Genomic DNA, 26,047 nt, shown 5'->3' with positions numbered 1-26,047 from the left:
AAAAGGAGTTGGGGAGGAATGGAAGTGGAGAGGGAACAGATAATGAACACCTTCATTAATCATCATGGTCCTCAGGAGTAAGTGAGGAACAGGCCAGATAACTACAGTAGCAGCAGCCCACTACTAAGTGGCAGCCATCTTGCTGTTAGGATATGACCGAACGCACGCTGAATTATATACGAGGGAACACAGGCATCCAAGAAAGAACATTGAGGGTGATGGAATTTCTTTCGGTTGGTCTTAGGAACTGCAAGAGGTCGATTAAACACCTTTGTGCCATATCTTCAGGACCACAGAAGTCCATGATAACAGAGTAAGCCCTCCTGTACATTATTCTGTGCAATACTTCCTCTACAGCCAGGACTGCAAAGAAGAGGAAGGAGTGGAGGGAAAGGTCTTAACAAGGTGACATACACTTCATTCATACCTAAACATGCATTCATTATGTACCTTTTTACTCAAAGGAAAAAAAGAGAAATTTTGTGTTCCTTTGCCAGAAAAAGGCTGACTTGCCCTGTAGTAATACAACATAAAGTTATGCTTGAATCATCTAAGTCAACAAAAATAAGACTTTTAAATGTTTCTCTTTCTTTAAAAAGAAAAAAAAACCAGCTCGATTGATAATGAACTTAGTATATCTGCAGTAAAAAGTTTACCACTTTACCTGGTATTCTGAACGCAAGTAAAGCAATCCCTCAATGAAATATGCATTTAAGTCACCAGCATTTTACTGGTAATACACAAACACCGTTTCTTAGACTCATCAGGAGCTGCAGAGCATTACAGTTCCCTTGCTCAGGGAGAACATGAAATGCCCCAAACTCTCAAGGTCTGCAACGCATACTGAACTTCTGTAGTACCTTATGACTATCCCAAACCCTCTGAGAGGTTCTGAAGCGGGAGCAGGATCCTGACAAATTACTGCTTCCCTTAAAATCAAACAAGACTTTTAGGCAATATAATAACTTTAGAAATCTTCTTATGTGAAACAAAGCCTAAGCACTTATTTTAATAGTAGTTCTAGACCTGAAGTGCTCAGGTATCATAGCCATACACAATGGCAGCCTGTGAAGCAGCACATTGAAAGTTCTCTAAATACATTCTCTTCCTTGTCCATTGTGTATCTACTATACCATCTACGGCAAAATCTATTCCTAATTGATTGGTTCCTAGTTCAGTGTTTTCTCCAACCATCTGCATGGAGCCTAATCCAACAACTGCATAAATTCATAGAAATTCCATCATGGACTTCAGTGGGTTTGAATCAGTGTAGATGGTTGGAAAAGTCACTAACATAGGCAAGCTGTCAACCTCCTGTCATTTTACTACCTCCAAACAGGACCATAAAAATCACAAATGTGTGTTATGAATGCCTAAAGAGCATGCTGGATGTTATATGACCATTACCCACAATATTAGGAGAAATCACGAACAGGTTTCCCCTCTAAACACAAAACATTTAACTGGCAAAAAAGCAACGACTGTTTAAAGTAATCTGTTCTATGAGAGGGGGAAAGAATGCGGTTCATTGTCATCGCATTAAACATTTTTCAGGTTGTATGAAAAAATGTCACAGCAAATCTATAAGATTAGCTGCATTATGTCTCCATCAAGAGTGAACTCAGTATTAGCTCAATTAGGAATTCTGCAGCTCGGTTTAGACATCCAGATGAGTGAATGGACAAAAATTGCAACAAACAGCACAGGCTATGCCCACCCTTGGTTAAGAGTTATATAAAGCCCTTTTCAGGAGCTATTCCACTAACAACTAAATTGATAGCACTTCCCTTATATTATCTTCTGTCTACAGATGCTGAGAATCATGTATGGACCAGGTGTGAAAGTGCATCCTTAATACTGACTTTTTCTAAAACTACTTGAAATTTCTGTGGTACGTATCCTATAAGGCATATGAAATGAAAAAAGTTGTCATCTTTCTTCTCATTGGACCCCACCCTATTTGACATCTTCTGTTACCTCAATTGTGCAAGAGTCTTGGAATTATTTAAAGTGCTGTTGTAACAAACACCTCTGCAATCTCATGTAGCCTGGGAATAATTTACCAGCTGGACTTCTTTCACTTGGGCATGTTCTGGGAATGAGGAGACAGAACCCTACTTAGCTTCTGCCTGACAAAAGCTCTTAGACAAGCATTCATTTTGCTCACCTTGAAGACTACCACCTTAGATGTGAACCTAATTTTATTCCCTCACCTTTCTGTCCATAACTGGTTTCAAAAGCTTGTTTTCTGTATACTCAGATGTTTGATTTGCACAGCAAGGTTGAGGAGTCATTTCAAGTTACTTGTAATTTTGCTGCAGGAAAAAGAAGTAGAAATCTAACTACCATATATTCTAGCTAGTCCAGTGACATCAGCTTGAAAACTCATTTCATTGGATCATTCCGGATATTTTGCATTTACAAGCTATATTTTTCAAATCGTTAAATAGCTATAGTGGCTGATAAATCCAGTTCTTACTGCAATTATGTCTTATCAGATGTTCTCAGCAAGATTGCTCTTAGGCAGCACGGTGTAATTCCATAAGGAAAATCCTTCCTATTGTCTGAGTTGCATTACATGCATATTCCTCCTCCTAGTTAACTCCTTACCTGCCAGTCTCCACTAAACTATGATATCACCTTTAACAGAAGCATCCTGCGCTCCTTCCACACAGGAGGGGTGATCAACACAGTACCTTAAAAGAAGGACTCATTCCAACTATTTGTTCTTTATGTCATCCCTCCGGTCTCGTATCTCCCTCAAACGCACCAAAAAAAAGAAGTTGCCTTCACGTTTTTTAGTCTGAAATTCCCCAACTCCCAACTCCCATTACAGAAATGCATTTAAATACCACACAAGTACTACAGCAAGAGGCAGACAGCAAGATTTTGCATTTGCACCTCACCTCTCGGAGGATATCGGGGCTAAGGAGGGAATGCTTAACTCAGAAATAGAAGGTTCAGTACCTAGTGGCTTTTATTTCGGCGTCTGCTATTTCACTTGATCAATAACAACCGCAGTCTCCACCGGCTTCGAGCGGGGACTCACACAGCCGAGCACTCCTGGACCATCTTCCTAGCAATGGTGACACAGGCGTTGCTCCGAGGAACCCCAAGCCCCCGCACCCGTCCTCCGGCAAGACTGTCTGCTTGGCACCTGAGCATTTTCTTCGGTCACTTCGTCAGCAGCCAAGAGGAGAAGCATCCATGGGAAAAATGGCATATTACAAATTTTGCTTTGGGAAGCAGAGCTTGGCTCAGACCATTGTCGGGAGCAGGAGGGGGGGGGAACGGTTCTTAAAGCTCCAGCAGCCCCTTTCGAGCAGCAGCATCTTTGCAGCTGGAGGCAAGCGATTACAGGGGGGAGGGGCCGGGGCGAAAGCATCTTTCTTTTATTTCTCATCTTTTGTTAAACTTAACTGAGCGGTATCTGGCTTCTCTGGTTCTTCAGTGCCTCCCAGGCTAACTATGCCTCTGTGCGTGACTCAAGTCCACACGCACGCACCACTCCCCGCACGATTAAAAGCAAACGAGGTTTTCTGCTTCACAGAAAGAAACCTTCTGTCCACAGCTCATCGCTGCGGGGCCGGCACCGTCCAGAGCCGGATCTCAGCGGTACCGAGCAGGAGCCGCGGCGCCGGAGTGGCGGCAGTGGGAGCTGGGAGAGCCCCGGCGGGTCACCCACGGCCCGCGCCCCAGCCTGCGCCTCCCGGGCGCCTCCGCTCCGCGGGGCAGAGCCAGCGGCACCGGGGCACCGCCACCGGCTCCCCGCCAAGGGCCGGGCTCTGCCGACCGCCGCACTGCTCGGGGCCTGGCCAATTACTCGGTGATGCCTGTACTGAAAACGGCATGAGAGCTCTGAACGGCTACATTCTGTAATTTAAAAGAGTTCAGGCAAACACGGGTACATCTCATCTAATCGGATATATAGTGTAATAAAACGTATCATCTGCTGTAATCCGACCATGACAAAGCAGTGGTAAAACCTGCTATAATCTGAATAGTCCAGGCGTGTAATTAATATTACGCATTTAGAAACGCCAGGCGTGGGCAAGCGCCCCCTCCCCGCGGCCGAAGCCCGGGCGGGCGGTACCGCCGGGGGCCGGAGGGCGGCCGGCGGCGGAAAGAGACCGCGACGGAGGCGGAGGGAGCGGCCACGGGCGCTGCTGGGCTCGGCGAGCTCCTCGGCGGCGGCGGGGACTTCCCCTGGAAGCCGCTGCAGTGGTTTCCACCGGTCCTTAAATAAATTCTGAAGTAATCACGTCTGCTCCCCCTGCCTCACGCACGCGGCTCCCCAGAGGCAGCTTCTACTGCTGCTTCGCGGCTCGCACGGCGCTAATTCCCTCACGCCCACTCCTTAGAAAGAGAAAAAAAAAAAAAGGGGGGGACACTAGGGTGCGAGCCTAACCGGAGAGCGGCGCTTCCTCCCCTAGCCTCAACTCGGCCGCTCCCGGCGGGCCGTCACAAAGGGCGGGCGGGCGGGCGTGTGCCCGGCCCTTGGGTGCTCGCCGCTCCCAACGGCTGCGGCGCGCGCGGGCGCGGCCCCCGGGGTGGCTCCAGCAAAGGCCGCCGAGCCGGCAGCGCGGGGGCCCGGCGGGGCAGCGGGGTGCGGCCCTTCAGCCGCTAAACGGCGCCTTCGCCCGGCCTGGCGGCGGGGGCCCGCTGCCCCCGGGGATGGCCCGCTGCCGCCGGTGATGGCCCTTCACCCTCCCGCCCTGCGACCCGAGGCGGGCGGGTAGGAAGGGGATGGGGAGGTAGGGAGGCGGCATGCTGGCGGGTGTTCCCCTGCGAACCGGGCGTCGCGAGTAAAGGAGTACCAGAAACCGATTTAAAGTCAGGGCTTTCCGAGCGTTCATTTGCAATTAAGTTCATCCCAGTTGGAGGACGATGTGTTGGTATCAACTACGCAAACGTGGCTCTTGCAAGAAACATTGCAGTATTTGCTTATATTTCTTCCACGTCCCCCAAAAAAGGTTTCGTCCATGCAGGATTGACTGTGTTGCTTCAGAAGCCTGAAGTCACTTCATCCGCCTTAGAAGGGTGCTGGAGAGGTGGGGGAGCCACGGCCAACAGCGGGTTCAGGCTCAGCAATTCTTGCTGCTGTGGTGGCTCCACAGTAGGGTTGCTCCTGTATTGTGGAAAATGTAAATGCACAGGGGATGCGCATGTATCGTAGAAGGTAAATCTCTGAGAAGGGTTGTCAACGTGGCCATTTCAGAAACAAGTGCAAAGTACTGGTGCTATGCCAGAATTTGTTGCCAGAACTTGGCCTTCCAGTGCAATGCATGGGTTAAAAGACCCAAAATAAAATAATTCTTCCACTCCAGCTGTGCCACTATTCCAGGTGGCTTTTTGCCACTTTTTTTGGTCATTTCAGATCCTTATCCTGACAATTTATCTTCAGCGTACAAACCACTAGAGCAGTTGCCTGACAATCACACTGTAGCTGAGAGCAAGATTCATCATCCATCAGAGACTTACGCACATGGCTATCACAACAAATCTGAGCTTTGAAATAGGTGAGTGAGGAAAAACTAAGCAGCTCAGAAAGCACTTGTGAGAGCAAGCATGTTCAGCAGGCAGTCACACAGGCTGGCTGGTATGAACTTCTTCAAAGAAGGGCATATCTGATGAGGTTTTTTTCATTATTTGTTTGGGGTTTTTTTTCATTTCTTTGGAGTTAAAGCAGACTACTCTCTGTACAATAAGTTACGTAGGTCAGATCAGGATTTGCAGCTTCAAACTCTAGAACTCAGCACTGTTATTTTTTATAACAACATCTGTATGTGTGGAAATATCTTTTCTAAGTATTGCTAAAGATGAGTGTCACTGATGACACCCTTCCTTCTTACCCCTTTCAAACAGCAGCTTACTGATTAAAGCATTTGCCAGGCATGTGTGAGATCTGAGCTCACTGTCCATGTTCACCAAAGGTGGTTGTTTTCAGCACTTGCCTTGGAAAAGATTCCAGTCTGTGTTCCATGGATTGGAAGAGTCAATTATTTGCAAAGCTGTATAGCAGACAGGCCTCCTTCATGGTCATTCAATTTATAAACATTTGTGGAATTCTTTAGGAAGTCTGTTGGCCCCTCAGCTCCTCATGCCCATCCTCTCTACTGCCTTTAAATCATTAAAGCAAAAACCCAGCACAGAAACACTATTATTGCCACTCACAGTATTGTCCTAGTTGACCTGCTGCCCTTAGCTTCTCTGTTGCCGGATTCACAGACAAGTAAGTGGCTGAAATACTGTTTCACAGTGCTGAGGTTACTGCACAGTGCAGAAGCTGCCAATTAGTACCTGTGCTTTGTGGTACCAATTTAAACAGGAGCCTCCTTCTATTCTAGCAAGTAGACTTTTGAGGTCAGTGAGATGGAAGAAGAAGGAAAAACTCTAAAGAATGGAAAATGAAGAACTATGGAAGAACCACAAAAACTGGGATGGAGCAAGTTCTTTGGTCTTTGTCAGAATAAGGGAATGTTCCCTACAGTAGAGGGCATCTTTTGGTAAAACTTAAGTTCATGGATAATTTTGATCAAGAGCACAAAAGCATAATGATATATTTTATGGAAACTTCAGTAGTGAAAGGTACTGAATGCACTATTTAATTATGAGTTTAAGCTTCCCTTGAATGGAATTTGACCATCAGATCTCCAAAACATAGTTTTACTTATCTGAACTCCAAGTATGCCAACCAAATCTATTAATTACCCCAAAAGTATGAAATACCCAGTCTCTCTGTCAACTGGTTCTGTTTCATCATGAAACTTACAGGAGATAAATTAAGTGGGTAAAGACAGGTAGGAAGTTTTCCTTACCATTTGCCAGCTTATTTCAAAAAATAAAATATAAACTTATATCAGAAAGACTTTGAAGACACGCCTGAAAGCTGACTTCCTCACATGTGTAAGTCTCGCAATGGGTCTTTTTCACATGTTGTCTCCATCGAAAATAAAGTGGAGACTTATGAAATCTTTTGCTGTGAACAGTGTAAAAGAGGATTATACAGAGAAGTGAAGAACCAGCTTGGACTTTACTTTCAAGACATATAGTGCAAACTGAGGATCAGGTAATGGTTGCAAAGATATGTGATGTAGTCAAAGCAGTAAGAAGGGAAAATGATTCCTGTAGCCCTGCTTCGAATAGTGATGATGCAGCACTTAATTTGTTAAAGCCTGCCAACAGCTACTACAGCATGGTGACGGCCTGCATAAGATTTTTAGATGAAGATGGGGAACAGAAAACCTTAGAAATGTTACATGGGAAGAAAAAAAAGCAGCAATATTTAGAGCTAGTCTTCACTTGATAAGGAAGCCATTAGAGACTAAGAGAAGAGTGCAAAAATAAAGTTCAGAGGATCTTGGCTGAGACTGGAAAAAAAGAAATGTAATATTGTGTGAATAAATTACATTCCAATGTAATCTGAGTTATAATTCCAATTGTACTTTACAATTACATTCATGCTTATTTCCCAAAGGTTTTCTGCATATTATCATAGCTTTAAGGGTTCCTCTGTAGTTCCTCACTTTGAATTTCTTGCCTATTTCAGCTGTGGGTTTTACCTACTTGATTGCTGTGTTTAACTAGAAGACTCTCACAAAGTTGGTTTTCTCACACAAGAAACATTCCTCAAGTAACCTCAAAGATCATCATGGTAACCTTAAAAAACTTTCACTGCGGACATTTGATGGAGGGAGAGGATGTTTAGAACAGGGACATACCTTTAGCTTAGACGTGAATTGTTTAAAGCCAACTGAAGACCAATAGAAGACAAGCCTGAGAGTTTGGTAGCTTAGTTAGCACCTTTCAGTACAACTGAACGTCCTCAGCTGGGAAAGAACAGATTTTATCTCTGTCTTGGTCAGTCTGATCTGCAGAGCAGACTCTAATTCCTGGCTATGGAACTGTTGATTAGACCAGAATCTTCTGGTTTTATACTCCTTCAGAGTGCTTTTTCTGGAGACGTGATTTAAGGGTTGATAAAGACATGCTTGAGAATTCCAGTTACTCACATACTGTTGTATATGAGACCTGAAAACTGAAGGGGACCTTTTATTTTTGTGATCTGAGGTTGGGAACGTTGTCTAGGAGCAGTCATTCTGCTCTTTTTCCACTCTGTGTCATGTTACTCTGTTGAGGTTTTGCTTGCAACTAAAGTAGCATAAGATGTGAATAAATATTTTAATTCAGTCTGCTATTGAAATACTTAAGGTGTAATAGAAAATATTATCCTACTGTGATTACCATAAAAAATGGCATTCAGGTGTATTGACAGTAGCTAGCTGTGCTATCAGATTATCAGACTACAATTTAGTTATTATTTTAACTAAAAACTGTATGAAGGCAAGAAAATAATTCCCCCATCTCTGGCATAATTTTTCGGTTTTGTCTCAGTTCGGGTTTTTCACAAATTGCTCTAAATTGATCTTTACTCAATGGCATGAAACAGATCTAAGTGAGTAACAGTGATGTCTTTAAAAGCCACTGAAATCCAGGCACGTGAGAGAGAAATTTGTGTCCTGTGCACATTACCCAGCTAAGGAGCTTCCTTTTCATCCATGGAAATGTAAAAACATGCAGACTATCAAAATAGCAACTGTGATCACGAAACAATGTATCATGATTTTAAAAATAGTTTAAACATTTTAAAGTTTGTGATCATAATGCATTTGTTAAAGGTCATTCATTTCATAATCCACTTCCTTACATAGTGTGAGTTAAAGGAAGAGGAACTAATTCCAAAGCCAAGTGTGAGGACCACAAAGTAGACATTGACCAGAGGAATCAGCAAAGACTGTCATGAGCCATTACTGATACTGGTGAAAGATTTTATTATTAAGAAACAATCCAATCTATAACACAGCCAGCATCACAACAAACTGACACCATTATTCTACCTTTCCACCCCAAGATTCTTGCTCCATCACAAACCTAAAAAAAGATAAGAAGGTAAAGACCAATGGTCTCTCCATCTGAAAATGTCAAGACATTGAAACATCTCACAGGTGTTTCAGGTCATGCCTGGCTCCTTCACACACAAATAAATCAAACCTGTTTACACTAAACCAATGCAAAACAGTATTCACATTAAAATTTCCATCGCTAAATTGCCAGTAAACTCCATTTCAGTGTAATGTCAGTGAGGTAGCTTCAGCTACTTAGACATTCATAATCTCTCAACTTTGCTACAAAAAGTGCTATTTATGTAAATAAAAATCCTTCTGTGATCAGCAAACTGCAAGTATTGCACTGTGGTACAATATGGCTCCTCAGCTAGACAGGAGAAAGCTGAAATATACACTCCACTGCTCATTCTAGATTTTAAGCATGGGGATATGGAATTTTAAAATAAGTTCTGCTTCTCAATACTTTAAAATATTCCATGGGTTTTTTGGATGTCTGTAGTTTAATTAAAGTTTGGGGTTTAACAGTTATGTTCTTTTATTATAACAGAATGTTTCATTATTGGGAAAAATCTGCTCAACAAAAATAATAAAATGAAGGACACTCATAGGATCTTTTTAGCTGCTGGGCTGAATGTGGCCATGTATAAACATGCCAAAGCAAAGACACACAAGGAAACATGATGAATTAAGACACTTCATTGTGCACCTTCTGCCTGTAACAAGATTAAAAAATGCACAAGAGATGCTAGTTAAAACAGATGTTAGTGAAAACGCTTTGTGAATTATTTCAAAAGTATATTAATATTATGCTAGAGAATGGGATATAAAGAACCATACAGGTTAAATGCTTTAGCTGGAATGTTAAACAGATTTTCACAAAAATGATCTGTTTACTTTAAAAAAGTTTCCTCACCTTTCAACCATTCACTTTCATGTGTAGTGTCCTGGTTTTGGCCAGGATAGAGTTAACTATCCTTGGGCTGAGAGGGAGCACAGCTAGAGGGCCAGGCCTGGATCAGTCATTGGAGTATTCCATATCATGTGATATCATGCTCAGTATGTAAAGGAGACGCGTGCTCTCTCATTTCTGTTTTGCGGTTGGCGTGGCAGGATTTTTGGTGTGGTCAGGATCACTGCTGGGGGCGGGCTGTGTACCAGTTGCCAGTTGGTAAGCAACTGCATTATGTATTACCCATTTGGACTTACTATTGTTACTGTTGTTTTGTTACTATTACAACATTTTTTTTATTCAACCTACAAATTTTTTTTTTGGTCTCTCCTCTGTTTCACCAGGGAGGAGGGGAGGGAAGTAAACAACTGGCCACGTCGTGATTGGCTACCAGCCGAGTTCAAACCACAACCGTTTTTTGGTGCCCAACATGGGGCCTGAGGTTTGAGATAACAACAGATTGGGTCATAATGTTTATTGTTTGGCTCCTTAAGATTTTGTCACCTCATTTGCCATAGGTACTCCCCATGCTGTTTCTCACCATCTGTGAGAGTTGGGTTAAGATTTTGGTTTTTCTGTACTATGTAATGCTGATCTATGACATGATGCATTCGTTGGTTCTGGGGCTATTTACAATTGTGTTTGAGAGTTTCAGGAATTTCAAATATCCTTGGAATGTTGACATTAACATGGTCATTTTACTGCTAGGAGCCAGTGTGTTCCTGCATGAGGTTCAGGTTTTGTTCACGGTTAAGCAACTATTTAAGAATATCACCTGGAAATCTACCCCAAGGTTGGAGAATTATGAGTGGCTGGGGGTGTGGAGTAGCATGGGCAAGTACCTAGAACAGTGAGCACCTCCAGTGTATTGGAACTTCACTCCTGAACAGGTGCAGAATTCTGAAGAACTAGTAAAATATTTGGAAAAAGTATGTTGTCACCCAGGTAATTCCATGCACAGCTCACTGCAACATGCTGGGGCCTAGCCCATGCTTACCGAGTGCTATTAAACACTGTTCAGCACCCTCAAGAGGAAGAGAAGGGCTCTGGATCTGGTAACAAAATAACAGACATTGCAGCCACTCCAAAGTCCACAACAGAAACTGCAGCCACTACAACCCCGACCACAGGCACTGCAGCTGAACCAGAGAAACAACTCATGACGGTGTCAGTTGCTCCTATACAGAAGAAGAAATACACAAGAAAATCCCCTTGCAGTGTACAGGGTGATGGTGAACCAGGCCCGTCACAAGAACAGGAGGAGGAGGCAGAGCCAGTCACCCAATCCTTATCCCTGAGTGAGTTGCGAGACCTGCAGAATGATTTTGGCTGCCGTCCAGGTGAGCAACTCGTTACCTGGCTGCTGGGATAGCGGGGCCAGTAACGTGGAACTAGAGGGTAGGGAGGCGAGGCAGCTAGGATCCCTGTCTAGGGAAGGGGCCATCTGATTCCAAGCAATTGGAAAGAAGACATGAAATCTCAGTCTCTGGAGGTGACTCCTATCTAGTGTGAGGGAGAGCTATCCCCTCAAGGAAGATGTTGTATGTCATCCAAGTAAGTGGACCACTATGGAGAGAGCTATTCAATCCTTGAGGGAGCTAGCCATGTGGGAGATGGTTTACTATGACCCAGATAATGCACAGCTACCCCCAGATCCAGATGAAGTCCAGTGCACCCGGCCCATGTGGAGGAAGTTTGTATGGAGCACACCATCATCATATGCCAGTGCATTTGCAGTAATGGACTGGAGAGACGAAGAGGGCCAACAGTGGATGAACTGGCTCACCGACTACAACAATATGAAGAAAGTCTCTCTTCCTCCCTCGTCACTGCTGTGGAGAAATTATCTCAAGAATTCCAGCAATTTAAAGAGGACATGTCCTACTCCCCATCTGCATGGACTAGGATCTCAGCTATCAGGAGCAGTCATTTCTCTACTCGAGAAAACCAGTATACACCACACGGAAATCTGTGGCGTCGCCTGCGTGACCATGGAGAAGACATGAAGAAATGGGATGGAAAGCCTACCTATCTCCTAGAAGAGCGGGTACATGAGTTGGAGGGAAGAACAACTACAAAACGGGGTTCTTTTAGGAGAAATGCTGCTCCAGTTTCCAGTAATCAAGTGCTCAAACAGAGCAGAAAGGTCAACTTTGTTCACGATCCTATGAGAAGAACTTCTGATTTGTATTCACAAGAAGTAAGTAATCAAGATGAGACTGAAACCCGTGCACACCACACTAACCCATTTGTCGTTAGCAGGTATTATGACCAACATTAGAGGGGCCCTGCCTCCAGCCAGATGCAGGACAGGGACAGTCAAGTTTACTGGACCATGTGGATTCAATGGCCTGGCACGTCTGACCCCCAGCAGTATAAGGCTTTAGTGGACACTGGTTCTCAATGCACCCTAATGCCATCAAATTTTCAAGGGGCAGAACCCATTTGTATTTCAGCAGTGACAGGGGTGTCTCAGCAGTTGACTGTATTGGAGGCCAAGGTGAGCCTAAGTGGAAAAGAGTGGGAAAAACACTCCATTATGACTGGGCCAGAAATTCCACGTATTCTTGGTATAGATTATCTCAGGAGAGGGTATTTTAAGGACCCAAAAGGGTATCGGTGGGCTTTTGGTATAGCTGCCTTGGAAACAGAGGAAGTTAAACAGCTGTCTGTGTTACCTGGTCTCTCAGAGGATCCTTCTATTGTGGGATTGCTGAGGGTCAAAGAACAATGGGTGCCAACTGCCACTACAACAGTGCACCAATGCCAATGTCGCACCAATCGAGACTCTGTAATCCCTATCCATAAACTGATTCATCATCTAGAGAGCCAAGGATTCATCAGCAAGACGTGCTCCCCCTTTAACAGCCCCATATGGCCAGTGCAAAAGTCTAATGGAGAGTGGAGACTAACAGTAGGCTATCATGGCCTGAATGAAGTCACATCACTGCTGAGTGCTGCCGTGCCAGACATGCTAGAACTTCAGTATGAACTAGAGTCGAAGGCAGCCAAGTGGTACGTGTCACAACTGATATTGACGACACATTTTTCTCCATCCCTCTGGCTGAAAGCACTAGGGGACACTCGGGGTCAACCCCTGAGGTTTTGGAGTCAGGGATACAGAGGATCCAAGGACCACTATGCTCCAACCGAAAAGGAGATACTGGCAGCATATGAAGGGGTCCAATCTGCTTCAGAGGTGATTGGGACTGAAGCACAGCTCCTCCTGACACCCCGACTGCCAGTGCTGAGCTGGATGTTCAAAGGGAGTGTCCCCTCTACACACCATGCAGCCAATGCCATGTGGAGTAAATGGGTCGCATTAATCACACAACGGGCTCGAATAGGGAGTCCCAGCCATCCAGGAATACTGGAAGTGATTACAAATTGGCCAGAAGGCAAAGATTTTGGAATGGCGCCAGAGGAAGAGGTAATGCGTGCTCAGGAGTCCCCACCATATAATAAACTACTGGATAACGAGAAGCGATATGCCCTGTTTACCGACGGGTCCTGTGTCATTGTGGGGAAATATCGAAGGTGGAAGGCAGCTGTGTGGAGCCCCACATGATGGGCTGCTGAAGCTGCTGAAGGAGAAGGTGAATCGAGTCAGTTCACAGAGGTGAAAGCCGTCCAGCTGGCCTTGGATATCACTGAGCGAGAAAAGTGGCCGGTGCTCTACCTCTATACTGACTCATGGATGGTGGCAAACACACTGTGGGGGTGGTTACAGCAGTGGAAACGGAGCAACTGGCAGCGCAGAGGCAAATCCATCTGGGCTGCTGAACTATGGCAAGATATTGCTGCTCAGGTAGAGAATCTGGTTGTGAAAGTACGCCATGTAGACGCTCATGTACCCAAGAGCCAGGCCACTGAAGAACATCAGAACAACCAGCAGGCGGATCAGGCTGCTAAGATTAAGGTGGCTCAAGTAGATCTGGACTGGCAACATAAGGGTGAACAATTTATGGCTCGCTGGGCCCATGAATTGTCAGGCCATCAGGGAAGAGATGCAACATATAGATGGGCTTGTGACCAAGGGGTGGACTTAACCATGCACAGGTAATCCATATGTGCTACTATCAAGGAAGCCAAAAAGTTAAAGCCCATTTGGTATGGAGGACTGTCCTGGATTCAGCCAGGATAGAGTTAACTTTCCTTGGGCTGAGACAGAGCACAGCTAGAGGGCCACGCCTAGATTGGTCACTGGAGTATTCCATATCATGTGACATCATGCTCAGTATATAAGTAGACACGTGCTCTCTCGTTTACATTTCCAGTTTCCCGGTCGGCGCGGTGGGATTTTTGGTGTGGTCAGGATCGCAGCTGGGGGCGGGCTGCATACAGGCTACTGGTCGGTGACAACTGCATTATATATTACTGATTTGGCCTTACTATTGTTACTGTTATTTCGTTACTATTACTACATTTTTTTTATTCAACCTACAAATTTCTTTTTTTTTTTTGTCCCTTCCCTATTTCACTGGGGTGGGGGAGGCGGGGGGAAAATCAAATGACTGGCCACGTGGTGATGGTGATTGGCTGCCGGCTGAGTCCAAACCACGACAGTAGCTGAAGTATGTCCTCTTCCACTTTGGTACAGTTAAGAGAATGGTAACTTCTGGTGTTAGGAAAGAACTTCAAAAGGTAATTGGTTGCCAACAGATTAAAGCCTTGCTTTGTCAATAGACAATGTCAGTAGTTTAGGAGATTCCAGCACTGCATTTCAATATCTGCTCTTGCTGAGTCCTGCTATGTGTAAAAAGTTTCAAAGAATGCTGAGTTGTTTATGGGGCTGTGTTGTAGCTGGGAAATCTTCATCACAGGTGTGCAAAATTACATTATTTAATATTTTTTAAAATAAATAATTCATATGCTTACAGTACAAAAGTTAGCAATACAATTTTAAATGTTTCTTCACCAAAGTATTTTTTTAGCTTTACCATATACATGTACTGACTGTTTCTCACTGTTTTAAGATGTGGGTTGAGGTTTTTTTCTTTTCTTTATTGGTGCAAATTGTTGGTTAAAGGAATTACATTAAAGCAAAAGAAAAGAGTTTTCTTGCTTTCTGGACAATGTAAATTCATCTTGTTTAGTACATGGGGCCAATTATGAAATCAGGCCTTTAAAAAAAAACAAGAGAGAAAAAGAAACTGTTTTCTTTATGCCCTGTGGAGTACCTGTTAACAACCAGGTACTTTGGAGGGGTTTCCAGTTTCATTTCCAGAAAAAGTGAAGTGACTGCAGGAGTTCCATCTGTACAAAGTGTTTTCTTAATTAATGGAAAACAGAAAGAGAAGCCAGTAAATGAACCATACATCTTTATGGCACAAGCTTAGGTTCATGATCATCAATAAGAAGAGCAGTGGAAGATGTGGGACTACAAAAAGCCAAAATTATTTGCTTGGTTTGGAAGTTCATGTACTTAAATGTGTTTTCATGCACAAACCATTTTATTATGTATCTGTTGAATTTGCTGCCCACAAAATATACCTGACAAAGAATCTCAAATAGTAATCAAACAAATGACAGACAAGAACAGAAAAGAGAGAGAGAAATTAAAGTGGCTTGCATGCTCTTGTTCTTGCAACCAGAAAAGCATATTTCATAATGTGGCCCAGACAGCATTAACTACATTGCAACAGGGTTGGCAGTTTTCAGCCTCTCCCCATGTCAGACTGCACACCAACACAGGGCTCTTAGGTTTGCTCTTTTCTGTACTTCTCGATACACTTATATAGTAAGATGAATAAACAGCCATCCATGAACAAAGAGCTATAAGTGCTTGTCGTATCATTAAACCTGAAGCAGTACAAATTTAAATTTGCATAAAACTCAATAATGTTGAGCCTCTCTTCATTTTGCTGTCTATATGTTAGATTGTTATGGATTACATTAGACAAAAGGTAAGCTACTCTAAAGCACACTTGGCATAAAATATTATTGTCAAGTATGTCACTTTTGCTTATAATTTTTAGTGCTATTTAATGACCATTATATTTAATGAAAATATGAAAATGTTAATTCTACTTTTTTCAATTATCTGAATAAAAACTCACAGTAGAAAATAGTAATGGACTAGAAATTCAGTAGTAGGGAGAAATACATGTATTTGCAATATTTCTAAGTTCTACCCCTTAAGTGAGTCATATTTTCTGCTAATTATGTGCATTGCTGCTAGCAATTTATTTTGTTACTTTCAAACTATTTTCAGTCATGGCAAAGATTTCTTAACATCTGTATGCATGACAAGCTTCTCATTTCTACCATTAGTTAACGAAGGAAAGGAAAGGCAAGCAGAAAAGCAGAGATGAACAAAAAGTCATTGTTTGCAGAACTCAAGATCCCAGCTGGAGGAGGCTTGTCACATTTCATGCATACACACATACTTGCATACACACCTACCAACAGATCCCCAAGAGGATTTAAAAAAAAAAAAAAATTATGTCTGCAAAATCTCAATGCAGTAAGAATTCTCCAGAAAATTACTAGGTAAATTTATCAAAATCCCAAATATTATTTCAGTATGTTTTTAATATTAATCACTTGAAAATGAGCAAATCTTACTATTATAGTGACCAATTATGTGACATATATTATGTGACCAATAGAAGTTCCATTTTAGAATGAAATTTTTACACACTGAAGAAATTCTTTTGTCCATTCTACTTCTCCATGTCGCCTTTATATCCTGGAGATCTTTTTTAACATTTGTCTCATTTTGGTAAGAATAATTTTTCAATTTATTATTGCAAAGCTGAAGATGACCATTAACAGATATTATTGATTTTTTTTTTTTTAAAAAAAAAAAAGCAGCTCTACCTTTTCCTTCCAGGTAGTCCATTTCTGTCTATCTTCATTTGTTGAGATGAAAGCAAATCAAATCTAATACACAGAGATAACTATTATAAAAGATAAAAATCTCTCAAGTGGTAGGAAAAAGACCACCTGAAATTTGCAAAGGAGAAAAATATGCAGTTAAAAGTAAAAAATAAACGCTGCACAAATAGGAATTATTTCAAACACCAGACAGGAAGGTGAAAGAGATATGTAGTTAACCAATGAATACATCTTACCTAGCATTCTCAGAAAGAAAAAACAGCTGTTATCATTCATGGGGTGATTAATACAATTAGTCAGTTATTTTCCAATTAAATTGAAGTTGTGTTAAAAAGATGACTGTCATAATTCTCTTTCTGCTAGACAATGACTAACACTAGTGTCAGAGTACAATGGTCAAAGCACTGACAGAGTACAGGATGCTCCTTTCCCATCTCCTGATGTAATAAGTAGTTATTGACAGGCCTTACCCCATGATACTGTATGGTCCCCTTAGAATACAGACTAAACCCTGTTTTCCTTCAGAGCATCTCCTACTGTTTGGCATAGACAAACTGTCCTTAACTCATTTTCTTGTGTGAATCTCATCAGAAGCAATAGGGTATCTCGACCTAAAGAGTATGGTGGGGCCAATTAAGTCTTACAAAGCTGAGAACTTCCCTGCTGTGGATCTTGAATGCTACAGATGCACATGGGGAAAAACATTCCAGTGTAGTCTTTCCAGGAAAAGGATTAAAGAAAACTTGAGTTTGGCACAGAAAATATTTTACTGATAAAGGTTTCTGTGGAACACAAGAAACAATGGAATCTTAATGTTAACCAATAGTAAATCATTTACCTAAACATGGAGAAAGTTTCTGCAGATCTTAAAGTTAAAAATACACTGAGCATTTTGCCAAACGGTTTCCAGGTAGTGAAAGCTCCCAAACAACTCTCTTCCCCCTGCATTTATTATTTAAGATCTAACTGATAAACATCTGGACAAAAAATCCCATTTTCTTTCCTTAAAAAGCAAACCTATTAACTAAATAGAGTAAGAAAAGTTTTGTAGACCTGCTACTTTTCTTGAGAATGTTTTTAATACAGAATGAGAAAAACACAGAGACTACATTGTGTTCTACAAATTGGCATAAAGAACGGCTGACATTCTGGCTCTACATAGGCATGGGTTTTGGATTTCATGGTGTTTAGATGTTCAAATGAATTATTCGTTATATCTGTTTATTAATTACAAGTACAAAACCAATTGGTATTCTCTTTTCTTCATGTGTTTGAGCAACTTGGTATGTTGACTCCCATACTAATTTCTGAGTGTAAAAAATTATTATTGTTTTCTGAGTCTTTATGGAATTTTATCAAGCATTGAATCTAAGTAGAAAGTTACCAGCATTTGTTAATAGCTGCTGTCAAGGCCCTCAGGCCCCAAATATATTATATTTCCAATCTTCTGTAATCCAGTGAAAATAGTGGAATCTTATTATTTCATAAACTCACCAGATCACAGTGCTATCAACACCACCCTGGAAAAATACACTGAAGATTAATTTCTGTGAATTATAGAATATAAGTTACAGATTTTCTTTTCTTAAAGGTCAAAAGGGTACCGTTCGTAGATATTGCTCTCTCCTTTAAAGCTCAGTAAATCAGGGCCCCAAGGACACCATCAGCCCTGACTGTCCCTGACCCCTCCCTCGGCCCCCCCACCCTGCCCACGGCCCAGGACCCCATGTCAGCCCCCAGGGCCGTCAGCCCCCCGCCCCAGTGACAAGGCGGCAGCAGCAGGGCTGGTCTCCAGGTCCCCACAGCCCTGCCCTGCCCGGCCCTGGGCCCACGTCCAGCCTGTCCCCAGGGAGGTGCCCGGGGCTGGGGCTGGGATGGGCCCTGCGGCCCCAGGGGAGTCCCTGCCACCCCAGCCCCGGCCCCGCTGTGCCCTGACAGTCACTCTGTGTGTTCTTCACTGCAAGACATTTTCAGAGAATCTTTACTGTTTAATTTTATCATTTTTCTTGAAGTACTATGTTGCATAAAATGTTAAACATATTATAATGTAAGAAATTAAATTTTATGGCAGCTCTCCTAAAGCACTCAACAGATTGTCTATATTTTAAATGGTACTTGTCTGCCAATTTACCACACATTATTTTTACAAATAACTTCATACTGACTGTACACAAAGACTGAAAGCTTTAAATAGTGAGCCACATAAATGGGGAACAAACTAAAGAATAAGAGACTGAAGTACATGCAGCTTTCTTGCCTTTTTTGGTTGCTGTTTCAAAGTGAGGGTGCATTTGAGGTGACTGAGCTTCGTCTGGGAGAAGCATACATTGGTACGCTGTAGTGAGTGAGGTGTCACTGAGCACATATGTCAGCCTGTGATCCCAGCACTGATCCTTTCAACACCCAGTGCTTTGTTAGGGCTACCCTCTGTGGCCTTAACATGCAACACAAGTCAGTGGCTCTCAAAGGACCCCTCTCAGGGCAAGCCAGGCATTTGCTTGGGGACGTTTCTCTGGCTTTCACCTCCAGAGAGCCATCTTAGCTCCGCCTGTCACTGCTGCCACACTGTTACTAGGTCTCTGTGCAGCTAGTGCTAGCAATGTACTGAGCTGAAGGGATGCACATCCATGGTATGAACTCTCGGGAGCACTGTCACAAGCGTGGCATGGCAGAGGCACAGGGCTGTGAGGTCCATGCTCTCCTCTCTGTATCTGGTTGCAACAGATTTCAGAATTTAGGTTTCAGGTTTTCTGCACATATTGCAGTATTTGTTACATTTGGTTGTGTTTTCAAAACTTCTTTTGCAATATAATGGAACTCAAGAGTTTCATATTTTGTTTAAAAATAAATTTACTCTCATGCTATCTTATGACTCTGGGATTTGAAGTGATAGGCGTGTCAAACCTGTAGTTTAACTAGGACTTCTGAGTAGAGAGGAGGAAAGAGACAGAATAAGGACAACCAGAGTGATGCTTGTGAAAAAAATCACTGAGTACCTAAGTGTCTTCTTTCATATTGTTTTGTTTTCCTTTTAAACATGGGTCAGTGATTCGGAACCTGGATGAAACAGTTCCAAGGAGATTGAAATTGTGATCTCAACCTGGAAGAATTAAGGAAGAAAGTAAAAATAGCATGAGAAATAGTTAAGCCTTTGTCCTGACTTCTCCATATGAACAGTAAACTCCACAGCAGGGAGACTGGCCTAAAGATACATCATCTATGGGTTGTTAAACATCACCTCCAAAATGCAAGTGTTAAAATCAAGAGAGACACCACTTTCTGTCTGACTGTCTGTCAGCGGTTCTGAGGTTCACATAAGCTGTTTGTCCCACAGCCCAGATCTCTTCTGTAGGTGATAAACAGAAACTACTATGGCAGAATTTCTAAACACTTACAGTGCTTTGGTAGAGTCTGTCATGACTTTCATTCGTATGTAAATAAAGGGATAAAACTTTCTTACTAAGTTACTACCCTGACTATTTGATTTCGGAGGGTTGGCTCTTTTGACCCATTATATTTATTGGTAACTCATAAAGAGGATTTAAAAAATGCACAATAAAAAGTATAGCTATGCTAATACTTCCCATGGGTTTTTTGTCTTTATGTTTGGAATTTCTTGCCATCTGAGTGCTTTAATTTTCAGCCTTCTTACTATATTAACTTTAATTATCTTGTAGTCAGTATTTCTAGGAAATAGGGATGCCTTCATGTGTGTTTATTTTTCTTCTGACAACTTCCCTCACTTGTTTTTACTTTTCCTTCTGTATTGCATTAATCCTTGCCATTATATCTGAAGTAGATACCAACTGTGGGGATTAAAGATGCAGAGTTCCAAGTTTCAGATGAAATTTCAAGAGGAATGGAAATATCTTCCAAATGTATTAATAAATGTCTATTTGGGAATAAATGTAGTTTAAATTCATTGAGTTAATCCATAACTGCTTGTTAGATCAAATGACTGAAAGAAAATATTTGATGAGCATATACAATGCTATTGATTGTACTAGAAACTATCTGCATATATTGTCTTATTTTAGCTTTTCACCGCATGATACAGTCTTCATAATTTCCAAGCATTCTACAAAATATTACGAAATCAGTTAAGACATATAGTGTTTTCAAGCATGTGATTTTTTCCAGTAAATCAGGAAAGTTCTGGAAGTAATGAGAACTATAATATACTCCCCTAAGTCTTATGTCTTCCTTATGTAAGACATTCTGTCACACTGGATTCAAATCTATCTTGCTATCAGAAAGACCTGCTGTTTTCCTCTTTGCCTTTAAAATGGTGTACTAACAATAGAAGTACTCACTGATGAAACCATGGTTACAGTGGAAATAAGTTGTATCTGCATCACTGTGAATTCCTTTTTATTTTTGTTGTGTCCTTCATTGTAGGCATGTATCCAGCATCTCAAGTAGTAGCAGTTGCTCTGGTATTTAGAAAAAGAGAGAGAGGAAGGGAGAAAGGGGGGAGGGGGGAGACATCATTCAGATACCTAGCTATGGTCTTCTTTTGAGAAAAAACGTTCAAGAGTTCTCAAACTTCAAAATTCTAACTATGCCCTTGTGACTCTTCAGCAAGTGGGAGAAGAGCAGAAAGAAACATGCTGACTTGGCATCACTTCTTTTCAAATGACATATCAGTTGTCCTTCCTTCTGCATCACTGATGTAAAGCAAAACCAAACCAGAACACATACTAGGCACTTTTCTCCCTGGATTCAGGGCCAGACCAAAAATCAATGAAACTGTTCTCAAGTAAAATACTAATCAGCAGGACTTTAAATGTGTCAGAATATGTTTCTAGATGGTCAGCAAATAAAGCATCGGATGTATCACTTTTCAAAACAAATTAATGATCTCTTCCCAGTATATTTATATCTTCTGCACCAAGACAGCAAATAGAGCAGAAAACAAAATCTTTCATATTCAAATTTTGCTGAACACAGGATGAATTTACAGCTACAAGGCTTGGATTTCATTTGCATGCACACTTATATCACACTTGCCTCTTTCTTGGACTGAACTTGGACATCCTTTTTCAATAACTACTGTGGCACCCCTCTTGAAGATGATGAGTCTAATTGTGGATTAATGGCATGTTCAGAACATGTAGTGGTATCAGAATTCATTGCTTTAGAAACAACTTCTTTTAGTTGTGTGAAGTTTGGGAGTAGGTTGGTCTGTTTAGGGGGTTTTATGCAGAGGAAAACAGAACATTCATTATCACGTCTAATTTTTGCATGATACCATATTTTTCCCTATGAAGTAGTTTAGGCAGTACACTAAGACAAAAACAAACAAAAACAAAACCCTAAAAACCTAAAACCCCAAAAAACAACCAGGAAACAAACCAGTTCCCAACACAGATAATGATAACATGCTGTACAAGCAGCAAATTCCTCATCTCAAAAACCATGAATGATCAAGCCCCTCAAAAGAGTGAGTTCAGACTTGTCCAAAAAGGGTTTTGGACAATTGAGGAGTGCTGCTGTACCTGTGGGAAGTATGTATGTGTCTATTCCTCTTCATTTTTCTAAAGTAGCATTACAATTTAAATATGCATCTTTATTCAGCATGCCTTAATGAGTGGTGTTGTGCCCTGTACCAGAGCATATCACTAGAGGTATTTTGATCACCTGAAAACCAAGTCAGTAATGCAAGCTTGTACATATTTCCTCTTTGATGTTTTCAACTTCTTCAAACTTAATAATGAAATTTAACAATTTGCAGAATGATATCCACTCTTTTGGGAGAGAAGGTTGCACACTGAATAGAAAAAATTTAGTATGGATCAGGAAAACTGATTTCAAATAATCACAAGCAATCCAAATCCATCCTCATCATGCCTGCAAAAAAAGAAAACAGGTTTTTTGTCTAGTGTGAATATTTCTACCTTTTCTTCTGGCTCCTGGTTTGTGATGATATATATTAGTTGTATGAGGACTGACTTGGGCTGTGGAGACAAGAGCGTCATGTTTCTTGTTGCTACATCTGCAGAACTCAGCTTTGGATGACTCCAACTGTGTGTAGCTTTCTGGTGACTAGAGGATGGACTGAGAACAGAACTGAAGGATAAAAGCAGGATGCTAAAAAGATAATTGTTTGAATAAGAAGAATATAGAAGTGAGTTGCACAGCTGAAAAAGAAGTGAAGTAAAAATGGACAAAAGAAATAAAAACAGAAGAAGCTCTAACAAAGGAAAGAAAAAACAAATTAGTGTGACAACATGAGAAAGCTTGTTTCCTAATGCAGCCTGTCAATAAAGGCATTATGAGCTAAGATATTTTACTTCAAGAAAGTACCAGCTCATTCTTTTTAAAAATGTAAATCGTTAGACAAGATAATTTGGGTGTATATAGAAAAGGCAAAAGCAGTTCAATGCATTTTATTTTCTGTCTGAGGTGTTTTAGGGTTACTTATTTTCTGTAGTATAATGTGACCAAAGTATTCACATCTCAAAATGGGTCTTTTTTTCACTACACACCAAAGAAAAGATTTTTAGTTATTGTTGTGGCCATTGAAGAGCGCAGCCTCTGTTGTTCTGTGATGTTTTACTCCCTTAGGAAGATAGATCCTTAGGTTGGAGGTATGAAGAATGCTCTTCAACTTTAAACCCAACACAAATTAAATATCTACAGAATTTTTTATTTCTTTTTCTACTCTGTGCATGCAGGGAGATATTTGATCTCAAGCTCTGAAGAAAATTGGGAAAGAGAGCTAAAGAAAAGGTTCCATCTTTGGAATATCTGTGTAAATATTTATTGTGTGTAACTTCCTTGAGGAATAATTGAATTTACACTGGGAAAACTGCAGAAAAAAATTATTCAGAATAGCAAACAGAAATTGCAGTAAAACCAAAACAGCCTCATGAAAAAAATTATTTATCAAAACCAGAATTGTTCCAGCAAAAACAATAAAAGGAAATGTAAAAGCAAATGAAATAGTTAGAAATAAATACATGATCTAATAACCTGTAATTCAGCCAAATTTTGTGACCTATTAAGAAATGGCAGATGGTTTGGAAATACCTTTGTAAAAATAACATTATGGATTTTACATTTCTTGTCACTACTTAATATCCCATGTCAAATGAGCAATGCTTGAAAACTAGGAAGTGTTAGATATGGCTAGAAGGAGAATGAGAAAGCATGAATTTTCTCAGTTGGAATTATAAGCAAGAAGTATTTCTTTACAGAACGGGTTGTTAGGTGTTGGAATGGGCTGCCCAGGGAGGTGGTGGAGTCCCCATCCCTGGAGGTGTTTAAGAGTTGGGTTGACACAGCGCTTAGGGATATGGTGTAGTTGGGAACTGTCAGTGTTAGGTTAATGGTTGGACTAGATGATCAAGGTCTTTTCCAACCTAGAAGATTCTCTGATTCTGTGATACCTACCAATAATAAATATTTAACAGTTGGAATATTGGCCTTGTCTAGATATAAAATTTGCATTGGTTTAAGTAAAATTTTCATCTGAACCATATAAAAAAAGAGATCATGTGAAGGGCGCTCAATACTTGTGGCAGTAACAAGACTGGATCTAAGAGTAAATTTTGAAAGCAATCTGAAACAAAGAAGGAACTATACCTGTGCTAAAGGGGGGAAATGTTTCCATGTTTAAACTCTATAATGCAGAGTTTTTTAATGGCTTCAGAAAAAAATAAATCTATATATTAATGGGTTATGAGATAAACTTTTATCTTTAAGTAACTTGAAGTAAATTATTCTCTTGGTCATGTTGGTATGCTTAGAATTGGAACCAGGAACGGACATTTCATTCAGTAGGTAACTCTCTTACATTATGCAGTAAGAAGAAATTTGGCTCCATGTGGTTTATGGTCATGTGCAGCTGGAAGAAATATAAATCCTAGTATCTTCTGCAGTTTGAAAAATACAGTGGGCTTCTTGTAAGTGTGTGGGAGTGATCTGGAATAGAAATCAGAACTGCTTAGTAGATTTTTTACAGGAAAACTGCTATTTGTTTCAAGAGCAAGTTGCTTTCTACAGTGTTTCATGAATTGTACAAATGGTTTTATTTGGATGTGTTTGTCATTTTCTGTTGCTTTGGGGAATGTGAACAGTGGATGGTAGCAGAGCTGAAAAAAACTCCTTTTATAATTTTCAGAGGTTTTAAGAAATTTCCTGTTATTATTATTTCATTGTATTGTGAGAAGGTGATAAACTCTACTTAGACAAGTCAATTCTGTGTACAGAAATCCAAAAATCCCATTCCAATTAAATTAGTTTTGCAACTCTCCCATACAAAAAGGCATAAAACTAAAAAGAAAAATTTATTTTACTAAATTTGTATTATAATGTTTAAGGAGAATGTTGCATGCAGGGCCATACCTGCAGAACATTTAAGGGTCAAAGAAAGAGTGTTCATTGAGTGGAAGGGTGTAATATGTGCTTTCTATATTAACTTCATAGAATTTACCGTGTTTTATATATGTTCTGATATATTCTAATGGGGCAACACCATTCACATTGATTAAAAGTGTATTTCATATTGTTTTCATCAAGCTCTAAACAGAGATGAAGAGATGGAAAAAAATCCTCTGAAATCCCAGTCCTCTGCAAGCCCAGGAATAATTTCAATTTATGGATGAGATTTGCAAAATACTTAAGATCTAATTTACCTTGCAAAGTCTCTAGCTCCACCTCTGACACTCTGATGCTGTCCCACAGCCAATTAAATGAAACTGATGGCATAGCTCATGAACCTCTGAGGACCAGAGCCCTGTCCTGACAGGATTTATTCATGAAATGTGACATATACAGCAGAAAGCTCCTGGGCAAAAGCCTACATTAATTATAAGCCCATTTGAGATGAGAGATTTTGGATCAGATTCCTACTCTGCCTGATGTAAGGTAGTGACCTGAACCTGTATTTTGGGCAAATGCCCTAGGTCAAACATCAATGGCAAGGTGGAGCATCTCTGTCCTTCATGATGAAATTCTTCCATTTTCTGTGATCAACAAAGTATTATTTGGGCCAGAACTGTACCTTAGAGGCTAGAGGTGATGCATGTAACTGAGACCCAAATACCTTTTTTGGATGTAAATATTTAAAACCACTAAAGAGTACAAGAAGAAAGACTTCTGAAAGAGGGTTGTGCTATTCAGACTCTGATGGTTTTAGCCTAATTTTGGTGTTGAAGTCCCTGCTTCAAATTGGATGAAATAGGATTTTGATGCCAACTTTCACATTACTTAGGCATGTTGTTGCATAGTTTGGCAGGCCTGCACACTTAAATCAGAGATAGCAATTCTGTGAGATGGCAGAGGTTTGAGATCAGGGTACTCAGAACTGAAATAATTGCATTTGTTTGAGTGCTTAAGGATAAGCTGT

The 26,047-nt window shown here is 41.0% G+C and overlaps 1 protein-coding gene across 10 annotated transcripts in view; it reads right to left on the bottom strand.

Annotated features, from left to right (window-relative positions):
* The window catches only part of PPFIA2 (PTPRF interacting protein alpha 2), a 360,230-nt gene extending 357,032 nt beyond the window's left edge, over window positions 1-3,198 (bottom strand). For all 10 annotated transcript variants that reach the window (XM_074827127.1, XM_074827128.1, XM_074827129.1 and 7 more), the window contains exon 1: window positions 2,968-3,198. The gene's annotated coding sequence lies outside the window, so the exon portion shown is untranslated. The remainder of the gene's footprint in view (window positions 1-2,967) is intronic.
* Between the last annotated feature and the right edge of the window lie 22,849 nt (window positions 3,199-26,047).

This window comes from Strix aluco, chromosome 5, assembly GCF_031877795.1.
Source record: "Strix aluco isolate bStrAlu1 chromosome 5, bStrAlu1.hap1, whole genome shotgun sequence".
Lineage (NCBI taxonomy): Eukaryota > Metazoa > Chordata > Aves > Strigiformes > Strigidae > Strix > Strix aluco.
The sequence above is the reverse complement of the archived record's forward strand: the minus strand, read 5'-3'. Positions and strand labels throughout refer to the sequence as shown.